The following is a 27,367-nucleotide window of genomic DNA, read 5'->3' on the forward strand; positions in this document are numbered from 1 at the left end:
CTTGAATTTTGTAGCTCAGGTAGACTAGGAATCATGCTGCTGTAACAAAATGCCCTAGGCTGGGTAGTTTATCAGCAACAGAAATCTGCACCTCCTGTTTCCTGCAGGTGGAATTCAGCATCAAGGCGCCCCGTGTTTCGTGTCTGGTCAGCTGCCCTCTGCTTTCCGCAGTACCTCATGGCTGTGCCCTCGCACAGTAGCGGAGGACAGAAAGGCCCTGGGGCCTTCAGCCTCTCTGCTGACAGCACCGATCCATTCACTAGGGCTCTGCCTCTCAAAGGGCCCCGCCCCTTAACAGCATCACCCTTGTGCTTAAGTTCCAGGCTTTGAATGTTGGAGGGACACACACATTCAAACCATAGCACAAAGACAGGAGAGTTCTGGGGTGAGGACAGGAAGATCCCAGAATGTGTCACAAACACCCGTCCCTCTGTCCCATCACCCTCCCAGAATGTTCCCAGCACCGTGGGCCATCGATGGGTCTGTGAGGTGAACGGATGGGCACAGTTAGGTCTTCTCACTGGGGCACAAGATCGCCTCCGCTTACTCGTCTTAGACCTGGAAGGTGTCTGGGAGGGACCCACCAGACCGGCTGTGACGCTGCAGACACAGCCCCCTCCCCAACGGCAGGGCTGCACGTCTCGCGTGGGCCTCTCCAGCCACCCGAGCAACCGCCAGCCTTTCTTTGCTTTTTAATCGTTGATTTGAAACTGTTGGCCGCTGAATTCCAGGTGCCTGCTACAGCGCCTGCTGTGTCAGTAGAGGCTTAGCCAATCCTCATTCAACAAATGGCTGGAATTTGTTCATCTTCCGCCTGCATCTTCATGGAACTCAGGGTCACAGTCACGTGGGGAAGGAAGTGGACAGGCACGCGGCCTCTCTCTGCATCTTCACGGAACCCAGGTTCACAGTTGCGTGGAAAGGAAGTGGAGTGGACACACGGCCTCTCGAGTCCACACCCACTCACCGTCCTTGCTGCTGTTTTGCAACCCGCTTGATGATTGGTCTAGAAGTTTTGAGACTGAGGTAAGTTCTTAGCCTCAGATTCCATCTTATTTAAAGTTAGAATGAATATTTGTCCCTCCTTTTCTTTGGGCCTCTTCTGGGCTTTGGTGTCCGCGAATTCTCAGCTGTCATCCGCAGTTCACAGTTCGTTCTCTGTCCTGACTCCTTTGTAACCTGGGAGGCAGTCTGCTTGGGCTCAGGCCTCTGAAACTGCTCAGTAAATCAGCTCAAGGGAATCCAGGGAGTTCTGTCTGGCTCCTGAGTTATGTGCCCGGTCATAGTGCTGCTGCTTTAGGGGGAGCTCCCAAGGGAGGACCGTCTGCAGCTCAGTTACGTCCTCCTGACGTGAACCTCCTGCCTGGCTGGGGGCTCACTTCCCCCCTCTGAAGCCCTTGCTCATGCTCTGCCAGTGCCCAGGAGGTGCGGCCTCACGGAGGCCAGGGGCGAGAGGAGGCCCAGCTCTCCCCAGCTGCCGTGTCTGACGCGCTGCCTCGGAAGCACCTGTGGCCATTGGGCGGCTTCTGCCCTGTGGCTGGTTGGCCTGTGCAGCTTCTGCTCCACGATGTCCTTGAATGCGTCCTTCCCAGGCTCCTAAGCATTGGGTGTTTTTTGAGCCATATAGAAATGTGAAGTTCGTGAAGAAAGAAACATCCAAAAAGGCCAATGATCTGCCCCTCAGCCTCACCCCCAGGGAGGAGCTGGCCCGGTGCTTGTGGGCCTCTCCCAGGTGCAGCCTGCCCTGGCGCTAGCGATGCCTCCGGGATCTTCCAGAGGAAGGTGAGACAGGCAACAGGATGGAGTAATCGCAGCCTCTAAGAAACACATTTCACAGCAGATTAGGAAAACAGACGTGGCAAGAGGTGGGCCGACAGTGCGGGAGGCGGTTCCTTCCCACCGTGGGCTTCCCGTCTGACTTTACAGCAAGGCCGCTTCCACACGGGGGTCTCCAAGCCCACCCTGGTGCCTCGCTGCACGCAGGCTGAGCGCTTTCTTCCAAGGCAGACAGCGGTAATTTAATTTTCTCTTTTTCAGTCGTGTTTTTGTTATTTAGAAAACACTTTTCTTTCAACATTTGCCACATCAGTAGAAGTAAATTCAAACGTTCGTTACCTCACGTGTGGTTATTTGTGTGCTGAGGATACCCCGCTTGCTGTGCTGGACTGAGCTCTTGAGGACGGAGGCACTTCTGTTTTCTCACAGTCATCGCCCCCGGGTGCTTCGGACACGGGAGGTGCTCAGTGAATGGTGGCGCGGGGGATGGCTGAGTGGCAGTTGTGTCTGCAGGGCAGAGTCATATCGGAATGTACAAGCGCAATTGGATATGCAGACTTTTATTCCTGGAGGCTACAGTCTGGTCCCTCAATGACCCCACACCCCCCACAATTATTTACAAAATTCCATTTGACATAAACTGGAGTCAAGAGGGGGGTCTAGTCGTGGCTGTGGTTTACCCAGTGACATGTAGATGTTCAAGGTCCCAGGTATGGTAAAAGCACAAGTAGGAAATTTAAGTTTTGAGGCCTCACAATAAAATGGCAGATGGTTAACATCATCAGCTCTTCCAAATCTCACTAAAATGCTCAGGAAGACGCAAAGAGGAGGCACGGCCCTCCTACTAAGGAAGGTTCCGCTAATCTCGGACTGACTCCTAATGAACAGATGGCTGGTCCTGGACTGGAGAACATGGCACAGAACCGGGCAGCCTCTGCGCCCTGAGGTCCACATCTGCCCCCGAGACAGCAGCTCCTCCAAGCAGTGGGTGCTGCCCTGGGCGACAGCACCACCGTCCAACAGCACCTCTGGCCTCCCATCCTCTTGGAGACTCAACACCAGGAACGCCCCGCAGGTGGTGAAATGCCAAAATGTAATTTCGCCAGAAATAATCTCTGAAGATACAGAGATTAGCATAGTCACACACAGTCCTGAATGCGGAAGTAGGCTTTTAAAAATAGTTTATTTAGAATATCTGAGAGACAGTGAAGCCTGGGAGAGAAGATGCTGCTTTAGCTGAGCTGATCCTGGAAAAGCGTCTGCCTGGGCAGGACTGTAGACAGTCCCCACTCACTCCAGGGAGTAGACAAGAGGAAGGGTGCACCTGGCCCTGTCCCCAATCCAGTGTGTAGACAAGAGCCAGGGTCCACCCCGCCCTGCTTGTTGGCAGCCCGTCTGGAGAGGACCCCATGACAGCAGAGGCAGTGCCGCGGAACGAATCATCGCACAGCAGCAAAGGTAGGAGGGAGGGGCCCGAGCCGCACAGATGGCGCAGTTCAGCGGAGCAGGAGGTGCAGGCGGCACGGCTTCAGGGAAAGGAGCGGAAAGCTAGAGGAGAGCATGGGAGGAGCATCAAAGGCCGGGAGAATGGGGCAAAGCAAGACAAGTAAGGATGCTTAAGAATCAAGGAAATGCCTTTCATTTTTCCTTTTTTTTTTTTTGAGACGGAATTTTGCTCTCCTTGTCTAGGCTGGAGTGCAATGACGCAATCTCGCCTCACCGCAACCTCTGCCTCCCAGGTTCAAGCGATTCTTCTGCCTCAGCCTCCCAAGTATCTGGGATTACAGGCATGTGCCACCACACCTGGCTAATTTTGTATTTTTAGTAGAGATGGGGTCTCTCCATGTTGATCAGGCTGGTCTCGAACTCCCAACCTCAGGTGATCTGCCTGCCTCGGCCTCCCAAAGTGCTGGGATTACAGGCATGAGCCACCATGCCCAGCCAAGTCGAGTGTTTTTAAAATTTTATTTATTTTTGAGACAGAGTCTCACTCTGGTGTGATCTTGGCTCACTGCAGCCTCTGCCTCCCAGGTTCAAGTGATTCTCGTGCTCCAGCCTCCCAAGTACCTGGGATGACAGGTGTGCACCACCACACTTGGCTGATTTTTGTATTTTTAATAGAGATGGGGTTTTGCCATGTTGGGCAGGCTGGTTCTTGAACTCCTGACCTCAAGTGATCCACCCACCTTGGCCTCCCGAAGTGCTGGGATTCCAGGTATGAGCCACTGTGCCTGGCCTAAGATTCCAGGTGTGAGCACCACACCCAGCCTCTATATGATTCCAGGTGTGATACACTGCACCGGGACCAGCCTCTATATGATTCCAGGTGTTCTATATGATTCCAGGTGTGATATACTGCACGGGTACCAGCCTCTATATGATTCCAGGTGTGAGCCACCATGCCCAGGCCTCTCTAGGATTCCAGGTGTGAGCACCGTGCCCGGCCTATATATGATTCCAGTTGTGAGCTACTGAATCTGGCCCAGCCCATCTGATCTTGCATGTTGTCCACGTTTTCCATCACAGCCTTTAATGTGTCAGTCATAGTTATTTAAAATCCCCTTTCAAATAGTTCCAACATCTGAGTCATATCTGTGTCTTGTTCTGATGGTTGTTTTGTCTCTTGGGAATGTGGTTTTATTCTTGCTTTTTTCTATGTTACTTAAGCATTTTGGTTGAATGCTGGACCTGTTTTATGGACAGTAGAGAGGGAGGTAAATCATTGTCTTTTATTTTTTGGCCTGGATGTGGCTGTGCCTTTCCTTCTACTTGGCAGGGACCCTGCCCCCATCATCAGGCACAGCTGGGATCCTGGCAGGTCCCTGGGCGATGGCACCAAGCCAGGTCTCAAAGGACAAGTGGGAGTGAAGCAAAGACGGGCAGGGAGTCTGCGAGAGGCACAGGGAGACGGGTTCCCCAGCCAGGCCTGGAGGTGCAGGTGCCGGGAGCGTGAGCTGGAGGCCCAGGGCCACAAGGAGAGACTGGGCGTGTTCCTACCAGCCACAGGAAGGTGCTGGAGCCCCAGGGCTTGCTGGCCTCTGTCCTGGCACCTGTGTGGGAGGTACACAGTTTGGGGAGTGCTTGGGTACTGAGAGGTGTCAAGTGAGAGGGCAGGGAGCAGAGAAGTGAACTGGTGGTTCTTCCCAGGCTCCTCTGAGTCTTCACCCCTCTAACTCCCTCTGGGGCTCACCTGACATTGGGGCTGCCTGAGGCTGAGCTGGCACCGGTTCTGAGGAGCTGAAGGAGCATGTTATTCTCCAGTGTGTCCATGGGAAGCTCCTCCTACCTCCCTGCATCCAAGGCCTGGCCTTTGCCCTGGGTGCTGTGCCTCGGGGGACATGAGGGCTTCCAGGGAGTTTTAGAGGGATGTGTTCTGGAGCCTCCGTGTTGACACCCCCTGGGAATAGAATCGCCCTGGGTTGAGGCATCCTCCAGACCTGCCTTTCCTGCTGCAAAGCTCTCACCACCACCAAACCTCACGGGCGTGCATCACCCATGGTGAGTGTGAAACTCATGGGGCCCGAAGCCATGGTACGTGGCAAGGTCGCGGTGGAAATCCACGTGGGAAGAGGAGCAGAAGAATCCACCAGCAGAAGAAGAGCCCAGAGGGGCTTCCGAGGAGGGTGCGGTAAACACGCACGCTGGCACCTGTGGGATGCACTAGAGTCACATGTTGTGGGGGATGGGAATCCTCAAAGTGGGCAGGTTCCTCCCACCTTCTGTCCAGAGCAGTTTCTGAGGAGGTTCCCCAGTGAGCACGGGAGGAGCAGCTCCCATCCCAGTGTGTCCCACGCAAGCTAAGGGTTCCAGGGAAAAAGTGGACATCCCGCCTACCTGAATTGGTATTTTTAGCTTTTCTTCTCCATGGCTAAGGGGGTGCAAGAAGCTTCCTAGGTCTGGGTTAGAGAAGGCCTCTTCCGTGGCTGAGATGGGGTCTCCAATGCCAGTTGGATTTTTTGCTCTTTAAGGAGGTGGTTTTGGTGGCTCTTTACAGCCTGACAGTAAAAGCAGAAAAGTAAACTAGATACTTAAAAAAAATATCCTAAGGGAATAAGAAGGAGCCTTGAACTGTGGACAGGGAGAAAAGGAGGATGAACCCCCAGCCGCATCATAAGACAGAATCCGCACCTTCATATTGTGTGGACAGGGAGAAAAGGAGGGTGAACCCCCAGCCGCATCGTAAGACAGAGTCCGCACCTTCATATTGTGTGGACAGGGAGAAAAGGAGGGTGAACCCCCAGCCGCATCGTAAGACAGAGTCCGCACCTTCATATTGTGTGGACAGGGAGAAAAGGAGGGTGAACCCCCAGCCGCATCGTAAGACAGAGTCCGCACCTTCATATTGTGTGGACAGGGAGAAAAGGAGGGTGAACCCCCAGCCGCATCGTAAGACAGAATCCATACCTTCATGTTGCACAGCGTGGGCTCAGCCTGAGGGGACTCTCCTCAGCACCCTTCAGGACCCACCGCACCTTCCACCTCCCAGGCTGCGCCCCCTTGAAACTCCGTGAGCCTCAGCACCTGCTGTGCACGGTGGCGAGTCCAGAGCCCACTGCCTCGGGCTCCTGCCCAACCTCTGCCAGCATCATGCTCCCCCATCCTTCCCACCTGTGCAATGCCAGCCCAGGTGGCATCCGCACCCATGGGCTAACAGGACAGGGCGCCCTGTGGCCAGACAGACCCTGGTGGGAATTCTCAGCACCTGTAGCTGTTCCTACCCTCCTCGCCCTCCTCTCCTGAAGTGAGTGACACTGAGCTGACCCACATGTGGCTGCTCCTACCCTCCTCGCCCTCCTCTCCTAAATTGAGTGACACTGAGCTGACCCACATGTGGCTGCTCCTACCCTCCTCACCCTCCTCTCCTGAATTGAGTGACACTGAGCTGACCCACATGTGGCTGCTCCTACCCTCCTCGCCCTCCTCTCCTGAATTGAGTGACACTGACCTGACCCACATGTGGCTGCTCCTACCCTCCTCGCCCTCCTCTCCTGAATTGAGTGACACTGAGCTGACCCACATGTGGCTGCTCCTACCCTCCTCGCCCTCCTCTCCTGAATTGAGTGACACTGAATTCTAAAGTCTAAAGTCACTTGGCTTATTTTACTTATGCAGGTTAGAATAAAGTAATTCTCTTAAATATGATGGTATTATTTAAAAACTATAAAGTGAGATCATAGTACAAGGTTCCTGCTCACATGGTACTTTGATACAAATATAACCTATCATAATCCCAGCAGTTTGGGAGGCCAAGACAGAGGGTTGCTTGAGCCCAGAGTTTGAGACCAGTCTGGGCAACATGGCAAGACCCTATCTCTACAAATAAACGTAGCTGGGGGCGGATGGTGGCACACACCTCTAGTCCCAGCTACTCAAGAGGGCTGAGGTAGGAGAATGGCTTGAGCTGGAGAGGTTGAGGCTGCAGAAAAGTAGCTTACATATGCGTGTGTGTATATATGTTACGTGTGTGTATGTTACATATATGTGTAATAAGTACCTGATGCATCATAGGTTATATATATATGTTATATATATGCCTACAAATTAGCTTGGGGAAGGTGGTGAATGGTATATATGTTATATATATGTCTAAAAATAAGCTTGGGGAAGGTGGTGAATGGCATATATGTTATATATATGCCTAAAAATTAGCTTGGGGAAGGTGGTGAATGGCATATACATACAAGCATACATGTATATTTGTATAAAACCTATTGCTGTGGGTGGCTGTGTCCCCACCCAAATGTCATCTTGCAGCATATCTCCTGTAATCCCCACGTGTTTTCAGAGGGATCTGGTGGGAAGTAACTGAATCATGGGGGCAGGTTTTTCCTGTGCTGTTCTCGAGATAGTGAGTAAGTCTCACGTGATCTGGTGGTTTTATTAAGGGTGGTTCCCCTGCACACACGCTCCTGTCTGCACCTTGGAAGACGTGCCTTTGCTTCTCCTTTGCCTTTGGCCATGATTGTGAGGCTTCCCCAGCCATGTGGAACTGTGAGTCCATTATACCTCTTTCCTTTATGAATTACCCCGTCTCCAGTATGTCTTTATAAGCAGTGTGTGAACAGACTAATGCACCTATCATGCATCAGATACTTATTAAGACCAGGGCATTGTACATATATTCTTTTAAAAATTACATTTAGTCTGGGTGTAGTGGCTCACACCTGTAATCTCAGCACTTTGGGAGGCCAAGGTGGGCAGATCACTTGAGTCTAGGAGCTCAAGACCAGCCTTTTGGGAAACATAGAGAAACCCCATCTCTCCTGAAAATATAAAAATTAGATGGGTGTGGTGGTGTGTGCCTGTGGTCCCAGCTACTTGGGAGGCTGAGGTGGGAGAATTGCTTGAGCCCAGGAGGTGGAGCTTGCAGTGAGCTGAGCTCGTGCCAGTGCTCTCCAGCCTGGACGACAGAATGAGACTCTCTCTCTAAAAAAATTACACTTATTTCCTAAATTCTAAAAGTAATATTTATATATTGAAGACAACTGAAATTATATTAAAAATAAGAAAAAATTATAGTCTCACCATCCAGAGAGAATGCTCTGAATATTATAGCATTTCTAGAGTCTTTTTAAAGGTTTATACACATCAGGACATGCAGAGTAAATCTGTTTATGACATGAAAATCCAGCTCATTTCATCCCTTCTGGTGGAAGGCGGTCCCTCCCCACACCCCCACCATGCCCCGTCCCCCACAGGCCTAGACAAGCCCCACCTACTGTTAGTGTCTTTAGACAACCTTCTTCTCCCTCCAGAGAAAATGCCCATTCTAGTGGGACAGTAAGTTCTCCTTCACTGTTGGGTATTTTGGGGTGAGTCTGGAGAGTGTGATTTCAAGATGTTTCTAAAGGCTCTGGTTTTTAATATAAATCACTGAGGATACCTGAAGAGGCACATTGAAACATTGTTGCTTCCTTTGTTTTCTTAAGAAAGAGACCATCAAATAATGTTGGGGGAAGCATCCCTGGACTTACCACTTTACTCTCTGTTCATGCCGTCTCTGCCCAGGCTGGTGCAGGAGAGCTGCCGCTGGCTCTGGGCCACGCCTGCCCTTTGGCTGTTTCTCCTCCAGTGCTGAAGGATCTGCAGGGATCGCAGCTCTGACCCTGCCGCACCTCTGCCATCCGCTGGCCCTGAACCGAGGCTTCAGTCTGCATGGGGGCCAGAGCCTCCAACAGCTGAATTAATCGGCCCCCGATTTGGAAAAAGGTCCCCTAGGTTTTCACAGAACATGTCTACTATTTCAGAGTCTTGCGGTAATAGCCTATAATTCACCTCTGTTCAGTTCAACAAACACTCCCTAAGCATCCACTTATGAGCAGATTTTGTGCTAAGAGCCAGGCGGTGGTTCTGGCGCTGCCCTGTGGGTAGGCGGAGACGCCCAGCGCTAACATAAATCAGAGGTCCTGCCTGCAGGCGTATTTTGTTTGACCCTCGTGATGTTCTACTAACGTTTGAACTTGAATATTTTCCATGGGACAGGGCCCGTGAGTTCCCCACAGCGCTCCCCACACGCTGCTTTTTAATGTCCTGCCCAGTTCCTGTAAGCTCCAGAGCTTGTGACCTCCAAAATGGGCAGTGATCACAGAATAAACACAGCCCTGTGGGGAGCCACAAAGCTGGAGAAGCAGGAGGGATGGGAAGGTCAAAGGCACAGAGACGAGAAGTAGAAATGTGTGTCCTCAGCCTGGTGTCGCCCCAGGGGTTGGGCGCTCTGGCAGGTATGGCGGAGCCTCGCCTGTAAACTGTCTTGCAGATTTTCTGTAATATTGGAATAGGCCTTACTCATAGTTGTGCTTGCCCAATTTGGCCTGTCATTGGATTTGTGAAATGGCCTTGAGGCAATGGCTTAAATGATTTTTTAAATCTGTTTTTCTCTCACGTGAGCGTCTAGACCTGGAGGCGGCCAGAAGTGGCCGGCAGCTGTAGAGAGAGTTTTCCTGGGACACAGCCACGTGCCCTTGTCTCCATCTTTCTGTGGCTGCGGCTGTAGGATCCACAAGGCTAAAATTCGCATAATCTGGCCCCGTGCAGAATACGTGTCCAGCACGACCCTGAATCAGGGACTGGCCGCGACCGTGTTGTGTGGGGACCCAGGCCTCCTCCCTTCGTCTGGGAGCAGCTGTCTTCCCTGCACAGAGCTGATGCCACCGTTCCTGGAGGGGCCACCTCTGGAAGGCTGCTGGTCACCACGTCCACAGTTAAAGCGGCAGCGGAGACAGCGTGGTGCTGAGGCTGCCGGGGAGGCTGGGAAGTGGCTCCGTAAGCGCCGGGGCCTGCACCGTAGGAGGAGGGGACCTGTGTCGGGAACCTTCCGGAAGCCAGGACGAGAGTACTCCCATCCTGAGTGAACTGCTTTCTCCTTTTTGCTTAGGCTGTGATGCCACAAAGCAAATGAAGAGGCGAGAAGGCGACAGGGCTTGGAGCCGGAACCTCAGCTTGATGCCCAGATCTGTGGAGCAGCCCTGTCCCCAGGCAAGTCGCCGACTGCTTCAGATCCCAGTGCCCGGTGGGGACTATACGTGCCCTGCTTACCTCCCAGCCTGTGGCGTAAGTGAGACGGTGCGAGTGGAAAAGGCAACACAGATGGGAAGTTTTAGGAAAATGTTAGGCCTGATCCCTGGGGCTGTGGGCAGCTGCCCAGGCTCTTCCTCTGTGTAGCTGTGGGCTGAGCTGTCCCTCTCTGTGGTTCGAGCAAGCGTGGCTGGACCAGGATGGGCATGGGCAGGGCTCCCGTGAGCTGCCGTCCACACTCACCCGGCATCGGGCTCCTTGGCGATGGCCAAGTTCTTTGTCGATCTCTGTCCTCTCCAGCCCTGAACTGGGTCCTGAACACCCTGTTGTCTGTTGATCTATTTCGCTGCTGCTGCTGCCGGCCTGGGTCCCACCTTGCTCTCCACGACTTTAATCACATTCAGTGGAGGGTTTTGCCACCTTCTCTAAATCTAAGAAATCAGTGTTGTTGTAAATAGACATCCAAAATGCATGTTCTTCTTGTTTTCCTCAAGTCATCCAGACTCACTGCACGTCATTTTGGAGGGCGCCTTCCTTTCCGGATTCCAACCTCTGCGGCGCTGGCCTCAGGCTCCAGGTCCCGGCTGCTGGGGCTGCTCCTGTGGGGCCGATTCTGGCAGGACTCAGCCCACTGCTGCCCAACCCCTGGGAAGTGTGTTGTGGATAGACTACTTCTTTGTTTGTTTTATTCCTATACATTAGAAATATAGACTTATATTCATTGAAAATTAACCAAAAAACCTACCAGGTAGCTCCTGAACAGAATATGAAAGTGGGTAGCAGCTGGAGAGGCTTGTTTGTGGTCCCCAGCGCGGGCTCTACGCCGGGGGCGCATCCTTCCCACGTGCCACGGGCTATGAGGAACCGGCCCCTCTTCCTCCCTAATCTCAGCGATTCCAGCTAGGCTGCAGCCACACGGAGCTCACCGGAGGTCACCTGGCAAGCCTCTGTGATTATCTGCTGCAGACGCCGAGGCCTGGAGTCCCTGAGCATCGAGCCTCCCCGGGGAGCAAATGCACTCGGCACTCGTGAGGTCCACCGCTAACTCCGTAACAGCGCTCCTAGGGAAAGAGCAGCGCCGGGCGTGTCACTTTTTACACAAGGGCTGTTTAGCTACGTGCTGTATCAGACACAGGGGACCCCTCCCTGCCTGGGGGCTTTAAATGCCACGCGCTGAGGCCAGCCCTTCCTGACGTGTCAGCCACTGCCTCGGCCTTCCGCTCCGGGGAGCACCTGAAGTGCCTCAATTTACTCACTATCTGCCCGTCAGCCACAGCCACACCCTAGGTCGTGGAGAGGGTGTGGTCTGCACCTGCCCGTCAGCCACAGCCACACCCTAGGTCGTGGAGAGGGTGTGGTCTGCACCTGCCCGTCAGCCACAGACACGCCCCAGGTCGTGGAGAGGGTGTGGTCTGCACCTGCCCGTCAGCCACAGACACGCCCCAGGTCGTGGAGAGGGTGTGGTCTGCACCTGCCCGTCAGCCACAGCCTCGTCCCTACTTGATTTTCGTTGGTGTTGCTTATGAGGTGCACCTTGATTCCAGAAATGTCAAAGCAGCAAAGCTGTGGTTGAAAAGCAGGCAGAAGCCTGTGCCGCGTGGGAGGCTCTGCAGCGCCCGCCCCACACCTGGCGTTCCAGCCACCTACCGACCAGAGATCTGAAACGTGCGCGTTCTCTCTTCCTCACCGTGGCCGGGGTCCTGTTCTGTGCGCGGATCAGCTGCTGGTGTCTGCGGGAACAGCGGCCCCCGGGCCACTGCGGAGCAGAACGGATGCTCGTCCTGGCATCTCCCCGTTTTTGTCTCTTGCCGACTTGTTCGGTATCTTGGCTTCACACGCTAGAAAGCTCACAATAGTTCAGGGGTGGGGTTTAAATACATCTAAATCCCACCTCCCCGCAAACTACACATTAGTTAAATAGAATGAGTTTCTAGTTTTCAGCCAGAAAGGCTACCTTTGCCTCTTGAATAAACGTTTACAGACAGAACTCCTCCTATAACACTTGCTCAGAATTTAATTTTGCCACAACAGGAAAATTCAGTCCTGCCGTTTGGGCACGTCCTGCCGAATCGTGAGGGGAGGTGCAGCCGTGACACTGCAGCCTCCTTGCCCTCCAGGAGAGCAACCCCCTAGACGAAGTGAGGCGGGGACACGCCGGGGAGCACAGGCTGCTGAGCCAGAGCCTGAGCACAGTCGGAGCCGAGAGCATCAGGTGGGCTTAAGGTTTCTTCTGACTCAAAGCCTGTAATTTACAACTGCCCACACCAGGCACAACAGAAACTTCTGGTCAACCCAGGAGAAGCCAGTGCAATGCTGGCGTGTATGGTACTCCCCAGCATGTGTGGGAAACGTAGCGAGGATGAATTAAACCCTTTCCTCTGTGGCCGACTCCACCAGGCTCCTCCGCAGGAGACAGTGCCTTGTGCTGCAGCACAACCCATTCCAGGGGGAGGGGCCCAAAGCTCCATGCCCACAGGGCCCAACGTCAGCCCAAGCAGAAGTTTGCTGGGAGAGCCCCTCCTGCTCCTGCAATAGCCATGTGGCTGCCTTGTGCTGTTTTTGTTTGTTTTGAGGCAAGGTCTTGCTCTATTGCCCAGGCTGCAGTGCAGTGGTATGAGCAAGTTTCACTGCAGCATCAACCTCCTGGGCTCAAGCCATCCTCCTGCCCCAGCCTCCAGAGTAGCTGGGACTACAGATGCCAGCCACCATGTTTGCTAATTTTTACTTTTTTTTTTTTTTTTGTAGAGACAGGGTCTTGCTATGCTGCCCAGGCTGGTCTAGACCTTCTGGCCTCAAGCAATCCTCTGGCCTCAGCCTCCCAAGGCACAGCCACCTTGTTCTCTTAGGAGCCTTGAAGGCCTGGGTCTTGACATTGGCCCTCAGAGGTGGCTGTTATCTTCCCTGCTTTACAAAGAAGGGATTCAGCTAATCAGGAGCAAGATCAGCCAGTGTGCCTCTTTCAAAAAGCCCAGCCTACCTCTCTGATGTAAAATAAGTACAAAAATGATGGTGCAATTTATGCAAATGCTGTTTGCAGAAGGGTTCCATTCGAGCCCTGTGTTTGCAGAAGGGTTCCGTTCGAGCGCTGTGTTTGCAGAAGGGTTCCGTTCGAGCGCTGTTTGCAGAAGGGTTCCGTTCGAGCGCTGTGTTTGCAGAAGGGTTCCGTTCGAGCCCTGTGTTTGCAGAAGGGTTCCGTTCGAGCGCTGTGTTTGCAGAAGGGTTCCGTTCGAGCGCTGTGTTTGCAGAAGGGTCCTGTTCAAGTGCTGGGAGCACAGTGCTTTCTTCCAGGGCCACCCTGTGCCAGGGGCCCTGGGCTCGTCACCTCCCTGGGATGCTCCTTCAGCAGCAAGAGCACTGGCTGGGCCCCTCTGAACGCTCCTGTGAGGACGTTCCTTGGGGAATCACTTGGAAGTGCTTTCAGCTCAGCCTCCATAGCCCTGCAGACCTCAGTGAAGCGCAGGCGTAAGTGGTGAGATGCCAACTGCAGACCTGACGTTTGGAGGCAATTTACAAACACCTTGGAAAGGCGCCCTAGGAGAAAAGTAAAACTCAGATAAAGGAGGGGGAAAATAAAAATAAAGGGCCGAAATCTGACAAGTAGCTGTGTTTAAAAACCTCATTCACCATCACAGCAGGCAGAGTAATTTGTATTTACTTTGCTTTCAATTTATAGGCCAAGTAGCTAGCATTGAATTGATTGTGGTTTCATTTCAGTGGATTCTCTATTAAGGCCTCTTGATGATGGTGGTCCTTAAGGGTTAACACTATTGAAGTGTGGGAAGTAGGTGGCGAGGACTGAAAGACCTGTCATTTTCCACCATTTTTGTAGCCACAATGGAGTCGAATCGTTGGTTTCTCTATTTACTGCATAAGCTTTTCTAGTTAACCAACGCCCCTTTTCAACTCTTTTGCAATAAATTATCCACAAAATGGATTTTCCCCCTGCAGAATTTACAGAGCCCCTGGTCTATGATTTGTGGGTTCCCACAGGGGTAGAAGGGGAATTCCCAAAGCTCCGAGGAAAGATTCTTGCTCAAAAGGTGCTCAGGGAGGAGGAATCTCTAAGAGCATTGGGTCTATTAATAATTATTTGTAAAAACCGATTTTCCTCATTATCCTTCTTAGGATTTTGAATCTGTCTGTGTCAATAACATGCTCACTCTCTGAGAAGCTGGACTCATTTTTTGTGTGTGGTGTCTTAAAAAGTTCTTTTATTTTGTCAGCCCAATGCCAAATAATTGGATGACTGAAGTTTTCACTTTTTAGATGTTTTTTTTTAATGTGTCATGTTTTCTTAACCTTTTTATTTTGTAATCAGCTTTCTCAGGTTGAAATGTTTTTCTGTAAGTTCTAAGTCAAGATTTCTGTTCCAAATCATGCAGGCAAAGCCTAAACTATATCCTTAACAGTATCCAACTCAGATGCTCTCCCTAGTCATGACCAATGATTGCGTTTCATGACATGGTATGGGTGATTCTCATCAGTTCATGTTAATTTTTTTTTTACAGTTTCAGCTAAAAAACAAAACCAAACAAAATGCTTACCCCCCATGTAAGGTGCATGCATAGCTGATGGCCCTTGAGATAATGGCCAGTCAGCATCGTCCTTGCAAACCAAGAAGCTCCTCCAGGAAAGGATCCCCAATGACTGGGAGATATGGGCTGGAGTTCATGGGGATGAGAATGACGCCAAGACAGGCTGAGCACCTGCTTAAACCAGGCCCTTGCAGTGAGCCCGGCCAAATCAGGCCTTTCAGGTCCTTACATGGCAAAATGTGGTTAATTTTATGTGTCAGCTTGCCTGGGCTAAGAGGTGCCCAGATAGCTGGCACACATGACTCTGGGGTGTGTCTGAGGGCATACGGATGAGATGGGCATCTGAATTGGACTGAATAGCATCTCACACTCTGGAACGGGAATGGGTGTCATCCAACCCGCTGAGGGCTGGAATAAGACATGGAGGTGGAGAAAGGGAGACTGCTCTCACCTCTTGAGCTGGGACGTCATCTTCTCTTGCCCTTGAACATCTGAGTTCCGGGTTCTTGGGCCTTTGGGTTTGGACTGGAACGACACCACTGGCTCTCCTGTGTCTCCAGCCTGCTGACAGCAGATCATGGGACTTCTTCACCATTGTGTGAGCCCATATGCAATAAAAATCTCCCTCTAAATCTCTATATTCATCCTATCAGTTCAGTTTCTCTGAAGATCCCTGACAAACACAATTGCTGTCACGTGTCGTGAGCACTTTGGGTTCCAAAAAAGACTCAAGTAATGCCCAGAACAGCACCCTGTGAACTGAATAAGGGAAAAGCCGAGCAACGTGCTTTGCCATCACTAAATGCACAGAATGTCTGAAGAATTAGGCCCCCTCATAGCACCAGTCATCTGTGTGTGGTGCTATGGTGCTACCAGCTCACTCCTGGGGCCTCTGAGAAACTTTGCTCAGTCACGCATTTGAAGGTGTCACAGTGGCATGAGGGACCTGTGGCCAGTCTAGAGCCTCATTCCCAATGTTCTGTCAATAATTCTGTCCCTAGGTGCTAAGTGGCCAAGGTTATTTTGAGAAATATCTTGTGCATCAAGAGGGAAGTTGGTGCATGTGTGTGTGTGTATGTGTATGTGTGTGTGTATATTACGTGCATGTGTATGCGTGCATATATATGTACATGTGCACATATGTGTATTATGTACATGCATGTATGAATGTGTAAATGTGTGTGCGTGTGTGTGTGCATGTGTGTATGTGTATATGTGCACACATGTGTTATGTGTGTGTGTTTATTCACTTGTGTGCATGTATGTGTATTATGTGCATGCATGTATGCACCTGTGTGTATATGTACATCTGCATGTATGTGTATTGTGTGTGTATGCACACTTGTGCATGTATGTGTATTATATACGTGCATGTATGCATGTGTGTATGCATATATATGCATGTATATTGTGTGTGCATGTATGCATGTTTGCATGTGTGTATGCCCGTGTATGTGTGTGCATACACATGTGACTCTTTCTGTTTTTTTCTGAAGCCTGTTGTCCCCTAGGGGCAGAGTTGGACTCTTAATGGGCTCAAACTTGCTGACCACTAAATTTCTGTTAGTTTTTATGAACAAGATACTGTCTTACATATTCTGGCCCTTTTAGCAGATTTTCCTTCCAGACAGTGTGGGTGGGAGGTGACCTCCTAGGACAGGACTCAACTACCTTTCTCATGTGTGAACTCTCACAGCGTTTCCTTTGTGTGGATTTGCACATGCAGACATTTATGTGTGCGTGTGCATGTCTTACTCAAGACTGGCTGCTGGAAATGTCCAGAGTTTTAAGTTCATTATGATGCATCTGACAAGTTTTCCTCCTTGCAGGGTGGAGGGGCATGTCATACAGCCCCAGGGCTTTTACAAGCCACCCCAAGCCCCACCATTTTTCTTTCTTTCTGATGTTTATGGACAGATAAACTTCTCTTCTTGTTACCCTTCCTGAAAACATAACATCCATTCATTTCTATTGGAATTCTACAGGGAAGGTGGCACTTGAGAAATTTGTGAATACCTGTCTTGCTCCAACTCTCCATTGCTCTAAAAATGATGGCATTAAAGGGGATTTAGACAGAATGCTGGTTAAGAGCATAGGGTCTGGAGCTAGACAAGGGGGTTCAAGTCTCAGCTACGCTAGTCTGGCCGTGTTACCTGGGTGAGGTGTTAATGTCTCTCTGCCCCTGTGCCTGGGGCTCCTTCAGGAACTGGGACAACATACCTCCTTCATAGAGTTGCTATGTCAGGTAAATGAAGTAATCTACACAAAATGTTTCGCACAGTTCCTGGCTTGGGGTAGGGATGAAGTAAACGCACGCCTTGGTCTATGTCAGTTCTGAAGAACCGTTAAGTACATGGTTAAATTATGGATGAATATGGTTGTTTAACTTGAAAAAAATCAAAGACCAAATCCATTAGCATGTTTTGGCTGATGGTCGTGGCTAAGAAATCCATTTATTAGTAAAAAAGAATCCAGGGTTTTAGTGTTTCCATAGCAACAGAACAACAAACACTGACCCAGAAATAGGAGAAAAGTCTAAAATAAAATTGTCCTTTGAAGGCATCTTTGATTGCCTTCTCCAGGCGTGGACAGAGCCAACGCCTCCTCCCAGCGGCCTGCCCCGGCCACCTGGCCCCTCTTCCACCTGCCTGGTGCCTGCCCTCCATGGCACTGTTGCCTTCTGCATGCTGAAGACTCGCTTGCTGGTGGATTTTGGTTTGTTTATGGTTCACCTTCTGCTGCTCTTCCTGCCTAGAACAGGGTCTGGCCCATGGGGGATGCTTGGTAAATAAACTAATGAACAGAGGTCAGTGGCCTTGGCCATGGCCTTGACAGGCGCCAGCTGGTGTGCACAGACCTTGTGGACACAGCATCATCAGATGTCAGAACAAGGAGCTATTCGAGAAAAATCAGAAATGAAGGAAAGTTCTGTGTTTCCAGGGTGACCGTTTGTAATTAATCACCTCTTGACCTTGTGGAAACATCTTAGTTATTTAGCGTAAGAATTAATAGTTTGTAAGGAATCCAGATGTTCTCCTAAATTAAAATAACATACCCTACTTTTGGGTTAAACAGTAGCTATTTTTCCTCAGAGGAAAGGTTGAGTTTTAGATAGTTTCTGTGTAGGATTTCTAAAGGAACTACTTTGTAAAAATTGGGATTTACCACTTACTTTTTGGTACATTTGTGTAGTCTCTGGAATGTAGTACAAGGGCTCAAGAGAAGCCTGTATCTCACACTGGTGGCTGTCAATACAACTAAAAATGACTGTGTGCTTGGCATGTACTTGGTGTATGCTTGATATGTACTTGGTGTGTGCCTGGCATGTACTTGGTGTGTACTCGGCATGCACCTGGCACGCGCTTGATGTATACTTGGCATGTGTTTGGTGTGTACTTGACATGTACTTGACATGTGCTTGGTATGTACTCAGCATGTCCTTGGTGTGTGCTTGGCATGTACTCGGCATGTTGTTGCTGCTGTCCTAGGTGCCTCTGCATCTGGTGTCCTGGGGCTTAGAGCTGGTCCTCTCATAATCATCTTGTGTACAAGGACATTAAGGCTCAAGGAACGTGGGGGACCTGCCCAAGCTACATGGGCAGAGGAGCTGTGGCTGCTCCTCCAGCTCCTGGGTCACCCTGGGACACCTGAAGGGGGTCCTGCTGGGAGCTCCCAGGGAACCCATCTGAAACGCAGCCTGGTTCACTGAAGGGCCTGACTTTAACCAGGCTGATATGGTTTGGATTTTGTCCCTGCCTAAGTCTCATGTCCAACTGTAATCCTCAGTGTTGGAAGTGAGGTCTGGTGGGTGGTGATTGGATCATGGGGTGGATTTCCCCTTTGCTGTTCTTGTGATAGTGAGTGTATTACTCCATCTCACACTGCTATAAGGAGCTTCCCTGAGACTGGGTAGTTTATAAAGGAAAGAGGTTTAATTGAATCATAGTTCCACATGGCTGGGGAGGCCTCAGGAAACTTACAATCATGGTAGAAGGGGAAGTAGGCACATCTTACATGGCAGCAGGCGAGAGACAGCGTGTGAAGGAGGAACTGTCAAACACTTATAAAACCATCAGCTCTCACGAGGACTCCCTCACTATCATGAAAACAGCATGGGGGAAACCGCCCCTATGATCCAGTCACCTCCCACCAGGTCCTTGACATGTGGGGATTACAATTCGGAATGAGAGCTGGGTGGGGACACAGAGCCAAACCATATCAGTGAGTGAGTTCTCAGGAGAACTGGTTGTTTGAAAGTGTGTGGCACCTCCTTTTCTCTCTTCTTCTTCCTGCTCTGGCCATGGAAGACATGCTTCCTTCCTCTTTGCCCTCTGCCATGATCAAAAATGTCCTGAGGCCTCCCCAGCCATCCTTCCCATACAGCCTGAGGAAGTGTAAGCCAATTAAACCTCTTTATACAATACCCAGTCTCAGGTATTTCTTTATAGCAATGTGAGAACAGACTAATACACAGGCTGATGGCTTCAGCTGAGGAAGTGAGTGAGGGTAACAGTGTGATATCAGTGCCTCCAATAGTGGCTCATCTTACTTGAGATTGGCAGCTGTGCCTGAGGGGATTGGTGTGGATAACCTGTCTTGGGGCTTGTGAACATATACAACTCCTAAGTTGTGAATAAAAATGGTCACAGCACCCGAGCTGTGGTGCTGTTCATTCCTCTGGGATTTTTCATACAGGACTTATAAGAGTGCTGTGTGAGAACAACCAGGAATGCTGCAAAAACACTCATAGGTTTTCTTTCTCCCTGCCCCCCACCATCTTATTTTTTGCTTTTATTTCCTCAAAACACTTTGTGAGCATTTGTTATTGAAAATAGATTGTTCTCCAAGATGCAGATGGTCAGCTGTGGACACTGGTGGGGGTGACGCATCCCGTGTATTTTCAATATAACGTAAGAGTCTGAGCTTCAGACTGTCTTGTAAGATCTCCTGTGGACTGATGATATTTTTTTCAAAACCGAAGTATCATTACATTTGTTTGCAGTTTTAAGATAGAAAGGTCATTGCCAAAAGATGTTTTTCACTAATATTATCTGGGATGAACATTGTGACCTGGCAGGGTAGGTAGGGCAGGCACGTTGCGTCCCTGGCTGCCTTGGGCTCACCTGTGCTATGGGGGTGTGAAGGAGTTGGAGGTCCCATGAGCACTGGGGCTCACCCCGCACCTTTCCTTCCTGTGGATGCCCTTCCCTTCTTCTGGGGATGTACTCTACTAGTTTGTATAATGGTTCGCATGTGTAAGTGACCTTACTATATTTAATATGGGGACAGGGTAGGGTGGAAACTAATATCTACAATTATCTTTATGTTGCCTTCATTTTTGGGAGATATTTCCTTTGGACGTTAAATTCTAGATTGGCGTTTTTCCTTTCAGCTCTGTAGAGGTGTCTTCTGTGGTCTTCAGTGTCCATTGTTTCTGGTAAGAAGTTTTGTAGAAAGTAAAAAGTTTCCTCTTCAAAGTTTCCCTTGTTAAATAATAAATCATAAGTGTTAGAAGTAATAGTTTCTTTTAAAGACTAACTTCCTTCAAGCCTCCTTGCTTTGTGCTAATTACTGTTTGTTGAGTCCTATCCTACGTAGCTGTTAGACATCCAGCTCACAGCCTATGCCTCTTCCTTATTTGGAAATGTTATTGCTTCTTTAAATCTTTCGTAAGCAACTTCCTCTTTTCCTTTGTTCTTCCTTGCATTTACCTATTTAAGAAAGTTTTAGGTTGTTAGCAAATCAGGTATCATTTTAGACTGTGAGGTCTGGCTCCAGCCAATGGATGCAGGACACAGTAGTAAGGATGACCCAAATGCGTAAGGGATACATATGTCTGCTTTTCCTTTGTTTGGTGTACTCTTGTGGCAAAACTGCTGGCGAGAGTACCCTTTCTGCAGAAAGTAAAAATTGCCTTGCTCAGAGAATTTATGTTCAAGTGCTATTTCTTTGTGGCACTGGGGAACAGGCATTGCTAACAGGTTTCCTGTTTGTCATTATTATTGTTTCCCTCCACAAAATGCATCTTTTTTTCTGGTTAATTGTAAGCTTTTGCTTTTTTTTTTTTTTAATTTTCAGTGGTTTGACCATGATGTAATTAGATGTTTTATTTTTTGTTGATTTGTCCTTGTTTGGGGTTTTCTGAGCTTCTTAAATCTGTTGTAAACCAAAGAGCATCTGAGACAGGTCTCAATCCAATTAGAAGCTTATTTTGCCAAGGTTATAGGTCATGACTGATGACAAAGCCTCAGGAGGTCCTGAGAACATGTGCCCAAGGTGTTCAGGGTACAGCTCGGTTTTATACATTTTAGGGAGACATGAGACATCAATCAATACATGTGAGGCATATGTTGGTTTGGACTGCAAAGGCAGGACAACTCCAAGGGAAGGGACTTCCATGTCATAGATGGATTCAAAGGTTTTCTGATTGACAGTTGGTCAAAAGAGTTATCTAAGGACCTGGATTCAATAGAAAGGAGTGTCTGGGTCAAGATAAGGGGTTGTGAGGACTCAGGTTCTTATTATGTAGATGTCTCGTAGGTGGCCACCCAGGAGGCAACAGATGGCAAATGGCTCCTATTCAGACCTTAAAAGGTGCTAGACTCTCAGTCAATCATTTCAGGTTTGGAAAAAGATCTTGAAAGGGAAAGGGATTCTGTACAGAATGTAAAATTTCCCCACCAGAGACAGCTTTGCAGGGCCATTTCAAAATATGTCAAAGGGGCTAGGCATGGTGGCTCATGCCTGTAATCCCAGCACTTTAGGAGGCCACGGTGGGTGGATCACCTCAGGTCAGGAGTTGGAGACCAGCCTGGTCAACATGGTGAAACCCCATCTCTCCAAAAATACAAAAATTAGTTGGATATGGTGACATGCACCTGTAATCCCAGCTACTTGGGAAGCTGAGGCTTGAGAATCATTTGGACCCAGGAGGTAGAGGCTGCAGTGAGCTGAGATTGTACCAGTGCACTCCAGCCTGGGAGACAGAACAAGACTCTGTCTCAAAAACAAACAAACAAAAACAAAAACGACAACAACAAAAGCAAAATATGTAAAAGAAATATATTTTGGGGTAAAATACTTTGATTTCCTTCAGTACCTGCCCTCTGTCATGTGATGCTATACTTGAGTTGGTTGGGAATTTGGTATCTAATTGCTACAGAGCGTCTGTTCTGTCAGTCTTAGGATCTCTGTTTTAATGTGAATGCTGATCAGTTGTGCCTGAACTTCAAAGGTTCAGAAAGTGCGTAAGAGGAGAGGGGAGGGGCACCAGCTGAGAACACTGTTCTGGCCGCAGTACCGTTACTGCTGAGGTTATACTTGGATGACTTAGGGATAAAGGCAGATGAAAATTAGCCACACCGACAGAGGAGAAACACACCCACTGGGGCCGGGCAAACTGTCCAAGGCAAACTGTCCAGAAGTAACAGCTCCTCACTTGAGCCCAGGAGTTCAGGACCAGCCTGGGCAACATGGTGAGACCCCCCTCTACAAAAAAATCTAAAATGAGCCAGGTGTGGTGGTGCACGTCTGTGGTCCCAGCTACTCGGGGCTGGGGTGGGAGGACTGCCTGAGCCTGGGAGGTTGAGGCTGCAGTGAGCTGTAATTGCACCACTGCACTCCAGCCAGGGTGCAGTGCTCCAGACATAGCAAAACCCTGTCTCAAAAAAATAAATACATAAAAAAAGAAATAACAGAAGTAACAGTCCCCCCTGGACATTAAGGATGTGACTTCCTTCCCGTTCATCCCTTCTGACTGGCTTGGTAACTGGATCTAACAAGGAAGTGATATTGCTTTTCTTTTTTTAAACCCTCTTGCTCTATCGCCCAGACTGATGTGCAGTGGTGCGATCTCAGTTCACTGCTACCTTTGCCTCCCAGGTTCAAGCTATTCTTGTGCCTCAGCCTCCCAAATCGCTGGGACTACAGGTGTGCACCACCACTCCAGACTAATTTTTGTATTTTTAGTAGAGACGGAGTTTCACTAAGTTGGCCAGGCAGGTCTCGACCTCCTGGCTTCAAGTGATCTGCCTGCCTTGGCCTCCCAAAGTGTTGGGATTACAGTGGTGAGCCACTGCACCCAGCTGATATTGCTGTTTTCAAGGTTGGCAGGCCAGAAGCCTGGGCTAAGGCACTCAGACAAGCCCCTTCCCTGCCCACCTGGTCACCACCATTCATAGTGATCATTCATCTGTGGTGAGAGGTGGGCAGCAGATGAATCTGAAATGGAAATACTCAATGCATAATTTTTTGGAGGTTTTTACAAAAGCAGACACTGTGGCCAGTTCATTCAATAATTTTTTTTATTTCAGATTCTGTATTTTTCATTTCTAGAATATCCTTTTTAAAGAAAAGTTTCTAAATATCTTCTAAAATTTCTTAGCATTATAACTATCTTTTCCTGTAGAATCTTTAACATATTTATCATTGTTATTTCAAAGCTCTTTTCTACTAATTAGAACATCATGGTCATTGGTGGGTCTCCTTCTACTGACTGATTTTTCTCTTATGTATAAGTCACATTTTTCTGTTTGTTCAGGAATTTACAAATTATATACTGTATATAGGGCTTAGGATATCATAGAGACTAGATTTAACTTCTTTTAACTTCATGTCTTGTTTTTTAGGTTTTAATATGTTTCTGGCATCAAAAATATTGTATCCGAATGTCAAGTTCCTACTAAAGACAGCTTTTTCTTGATTTTAAGCATCATCAGCCTAACTCAAACAGAAGTGAATTTATACTGAGGACCTGGGTAGCCTGCAACATCATGGGAGAGCTGTAGAGCAAGAGTGGTGCAAACAGGCGGGAGCCAAGGGGGCTGGGAGGCAGGAAAACTTGCTTAGTGCATTGCAACTCACTTCACGTTTACAGACGTCTCTTACTACCTCTGGACACTGACCACTGCCAGTGCCCCTGGATCCTGGACACCAGTGGTATAAGTGGAAACTTGCCACCCCTCCCCTACCTTTGAGCAATTTCCTAACTGTCCCCACAGAAGCATTCAATTGACAGCCCAAGTCACATGACAATGCCCTGGGTGCCAGAGGGCAGGGAGCTGGATGGCCTGGTTTCCACCTAACTAGCCTTGCAACATGGGGAGGGCTTTCACACACAGTCCCCTTGCTCTGCCTTATCCTGAGTCTGCATGTTTTTGGTGGGTGTGTCAAGGAGTCAAGGCTCTGATAATCTTTACTTGGGCCATTTTTTGGGGGTAGCGTTTGCAGGGAACAACCCTGAGGATAGGGATAATATCTCTCTCTGGACAAAGAACAGGCCCACTTACTGCTCCCTGTAAGGGCAGTAGATTCCCCAAGCCCACTGCCCCTCAGCTGCAATGCTGACCTATGTGTGTACAGCATCCCTGTGGGCCCTTCATGCCATGCCTATGGACTAGGGGGCCTAGGAAACTGGTCAACACAGTGCTCATGCTGCCGGCTGTGCCGTGGGTCATAATGAAGTCCTTTGTCTCTGATCCAGGAGTCTTGTGTCTTCTGCCAGTCTCTGTGGAACAGTGACAAGTGGACTGTGAGCTTGTCAGCAGGCAAAATGGAAGGCCCTGACATCTCTTTGTCCAGTTGTTTCAGGTGTCAACAGCATCTCTAAATACATACCTGTCTCATCTGTTTCTCAGTACTGAAGATTCAATTGTTATCCAGGAGATTTTTCTAAACTATAATGTATGAAATGTTAAGAGATGTCTTAGGAAATTCTTTTTTAAAAGTTTGTGTGTGGAAAGATGACAGCAATAATCCTCTCCCATCTGTCAGCTTGCCCCTGTGCAGTGCAACTCTGCCACTCTTCCCATCAAGTTTATTTCTTCACCTCTTGAATCTGATGTGTCCATGCAATTTGCCTTAGTTAATGTGATGTTAGCAAATTTAACCCAAGAAAAGCAGAGGCTGGAAAAAGCCCAGCACATTGAGGCTGTCTTCCTTTTGCTGTGTGTGGGGACCTGAGACCATGATGCAAGCAGATATGATCTCCTCTGCTGCAGAGGCCTGGAGAGCTGTGGTTCCCCTGCCAGCACCTGCAAGTCTCACTCACCAGACCATCCCTGACCAGCCATCCCCAGCTGGGTACCTCTGCAGCTGTGAGAATGTCCCAGCTAGAAAGCATATGAACCACATGGCTGAGCCCAACCCAAACTGCCGACCCACAGCCTTGTGAGCAAATAAAGTGGCTGTTTTATGCCCCTTCCTTTTGGTATCATGTGTTTTGCAGCGATGGGTAACATACTTAAGATAAATTAACAAATTTCAATGGATTCTAAGATACTCATTTGAACATCTTAATGCTTTTAAAGTTGTGATGTGTCTTATAATTCCATGGCATGCCATAGTTTTATTAGCAGTGATTATTGTTCTTTCAAAAGTACACGTCTTTCAATCAATAGCTTCTTAAACTCAATAAAATACAGTTTTGGAAATACTGTGCTAAAAATAAAGAATTTCATATATTGCAGAACTTTTCAGAGACTTTAGTAGGTTAACGTGGAGTGTGACTCTCCAAAAGAAAGTAGAGTAATACAGTAATAAATAATATATAACTTATATGAACATACGACATGTATACTGAAGTAAATAAAAATTCCCCAAACCACAGGACCACGCCCCATCAATTTTTTGCTTGTAGTTCCTACTGATATTTCAGAGGAGCCCAATTCAGGAATTTGGGATCAAACATCCCTTCTCTCCAGTCAAAGTAATTCATATACTGGTTTCTTGACTTAGATGGCCTAAAATGTCAGAGAACATATTCTGAAAACTGTGCAGGAAAAAAGAAAAGGAATAAAGGAAAAATTGAAACAGGAATGCCTTGCCTAGAACAAAGACAACAATGTGCAAATCTAAAAGAGAAAATCAAAGGTTAGTGATTTTGTTGTTAATGTTTTATGTTCCCTTTGACTAACAATAATTGAAGCCTCTACATTAAAAATGACACCAAAACTCTTACATTGGCTCTACTTTGTCAGAATTGTGAGAAGAAGCTTTTACTGTTAGTTGGTAAGAAATAAAAACTCTCTCCATAAGACAAATATGCATTTTCACAGCGGGAGAAAATTAAAATTCACTCCTGGAAGAGCAATTTCAAATTGGAGGCATTTATATCCCATTAGCAAAAAGTTAACATATCCGGAAAAATGATGTGTGAAATATTTTTTTATGACCCAGAAACGGTATTTCCTTTTTTTTTTTTTTTTTTTTGAGACAGAGTCTCGCTCTTTCGCCCAGGCCAGAGTGCAGTGGTGCAATCTCGGCTCACTGCAAGCGCCACCCCCCGGGTTCACACCATTCTCCTGCCTCAGCCTCCCGAGTAGCTGGGACTACAGGCACCTGCCACCACGCCCGGCTAATTTTTTGTGTTTTTTTTTAGTAGAGACGGGGTTTCACCATGTTAACCAGGATGGTCTCGATCTCCTGACCTCATGATCCGGCCGCCTCGGCCTCCCAAAGTGCTGGGATTACAGGCGTGCGCCACCACGCCCAGCCTGGAAATGGTATTTCTACTTTACGCAGTAGGATTGAGTTTTGCTCTGTTGCCCAGGCTTGAGTGCAGTGGTGAGATCATGGCGCACTGCAGCCACAAACTCCTGGGCTCAAGTGATCCTCCCAGCTTAGCCTCCCAGACCACGAACGCTGCCACCATGCCCGGCTAATGTTTTAATGAAATGGTGGGTTTCTGTAGAGATGGGATGTTATGTTGTCCAGGCTGGTCTCAACCTCCTGGCCTCGGGCCTCCCACCTCGGCCTCCCAAAGCCGTGGGATTACAGGGGTGAGCCACTGTGCTCAGCTACCTAGTATTATTTCTAAAGCACTCAAGATCTTTATGGTAATATAAAATACATTAAAATCTCAGAATATTAGTATTGGAAGGCGCCTGGTAGTCAGCTGGTTCATCTCTTCTGCTAAAGCCCTAGTGGACCTTCCCTGACCCCCGCCATGATGAGAGCCCCCCATTTCATGACATAACACGTCCTCTTTAGCAGATGCTTTCTTTATAAGTGCGACTTATGTTAGAAAAGGTTTACCGTTCTTCCATTTCAAAGGTAATCCATGGTCATTAGGGGTAGGAGGAGGAGGAAGAGAGGCGCCTCCGGAGCCGGCTCCCCGAGGGTGCGGCGCGTCCGTGGCCCAGGTGTCCTCGCGAGGCTGCACGCCGGGTAACCGCGCACCCATCGCCTTGCCATGGTAACCGGGGCTTCCCGGTTACCGCCAGCTCGCGCCACCCCTGCTCTTCAGCGGCCTCCGAAGGTGCCTAGAAGCCTGTGAGCTCAGCGCCCAGGCAGGTCTCCCTTCCTCAGGCCGCGGATCCTCGCTCTGCACAGTAGGGGGCGGGCTGTTCCTTTCCGGCCTGAGGAGGCCCCTGGCTTCCCGCGCCGACGTTTGACGTGTGGCAGGGACCCGATTAGCGTTTCTTCATCTCAGATGGAGATGTGTGCTGTGCAGAGACCGTGGCTGGGGCGCCACGAGGCTGCCCGACTGCAGGCGCCCGGCGGAACCCTCGCTCAGGTCCGGCTCAGTCTCGGGGCAGGCGCGG

The 27,367-nt window shown here is 49.2% G+C and overlaps 1 long non-coding RNA gene across 1 annotated transcript; it reads left to right on the forward strand.

The window, feature by feature from the left end:
• The first annotated feature begins 113 nt into the window (after nucleotides 1-113).
• On the forward strand, nucleotides 114-27,367 carry LOC117978731 (uncharacterized). Its single transcript, XR_010112686.1, has 4 exons — nucleotides 114-3,382; nucleotides 10,151-10,326; nucleotides 12,322-12,502; nucleotides 25,560-27,367. It is a non-coding gene; the product is annotated as an uncharacterized LOC117978731 (long non-coding RNA).

Source organism: Pan paniscus, chromosome 6, assembly GCF_029289425.2.
Source record: "Pan paniscus chromosome 6, NHGRI_mPanPan1-v2.0_pri, whole genome shotgun sequence".
Taxonomy (NCBI): domain Eukaryota; kingdom Metazoa; phylum Chordata; class Mammalia; order Primates; family Hominidae; genus Pan; species Pan paniscus.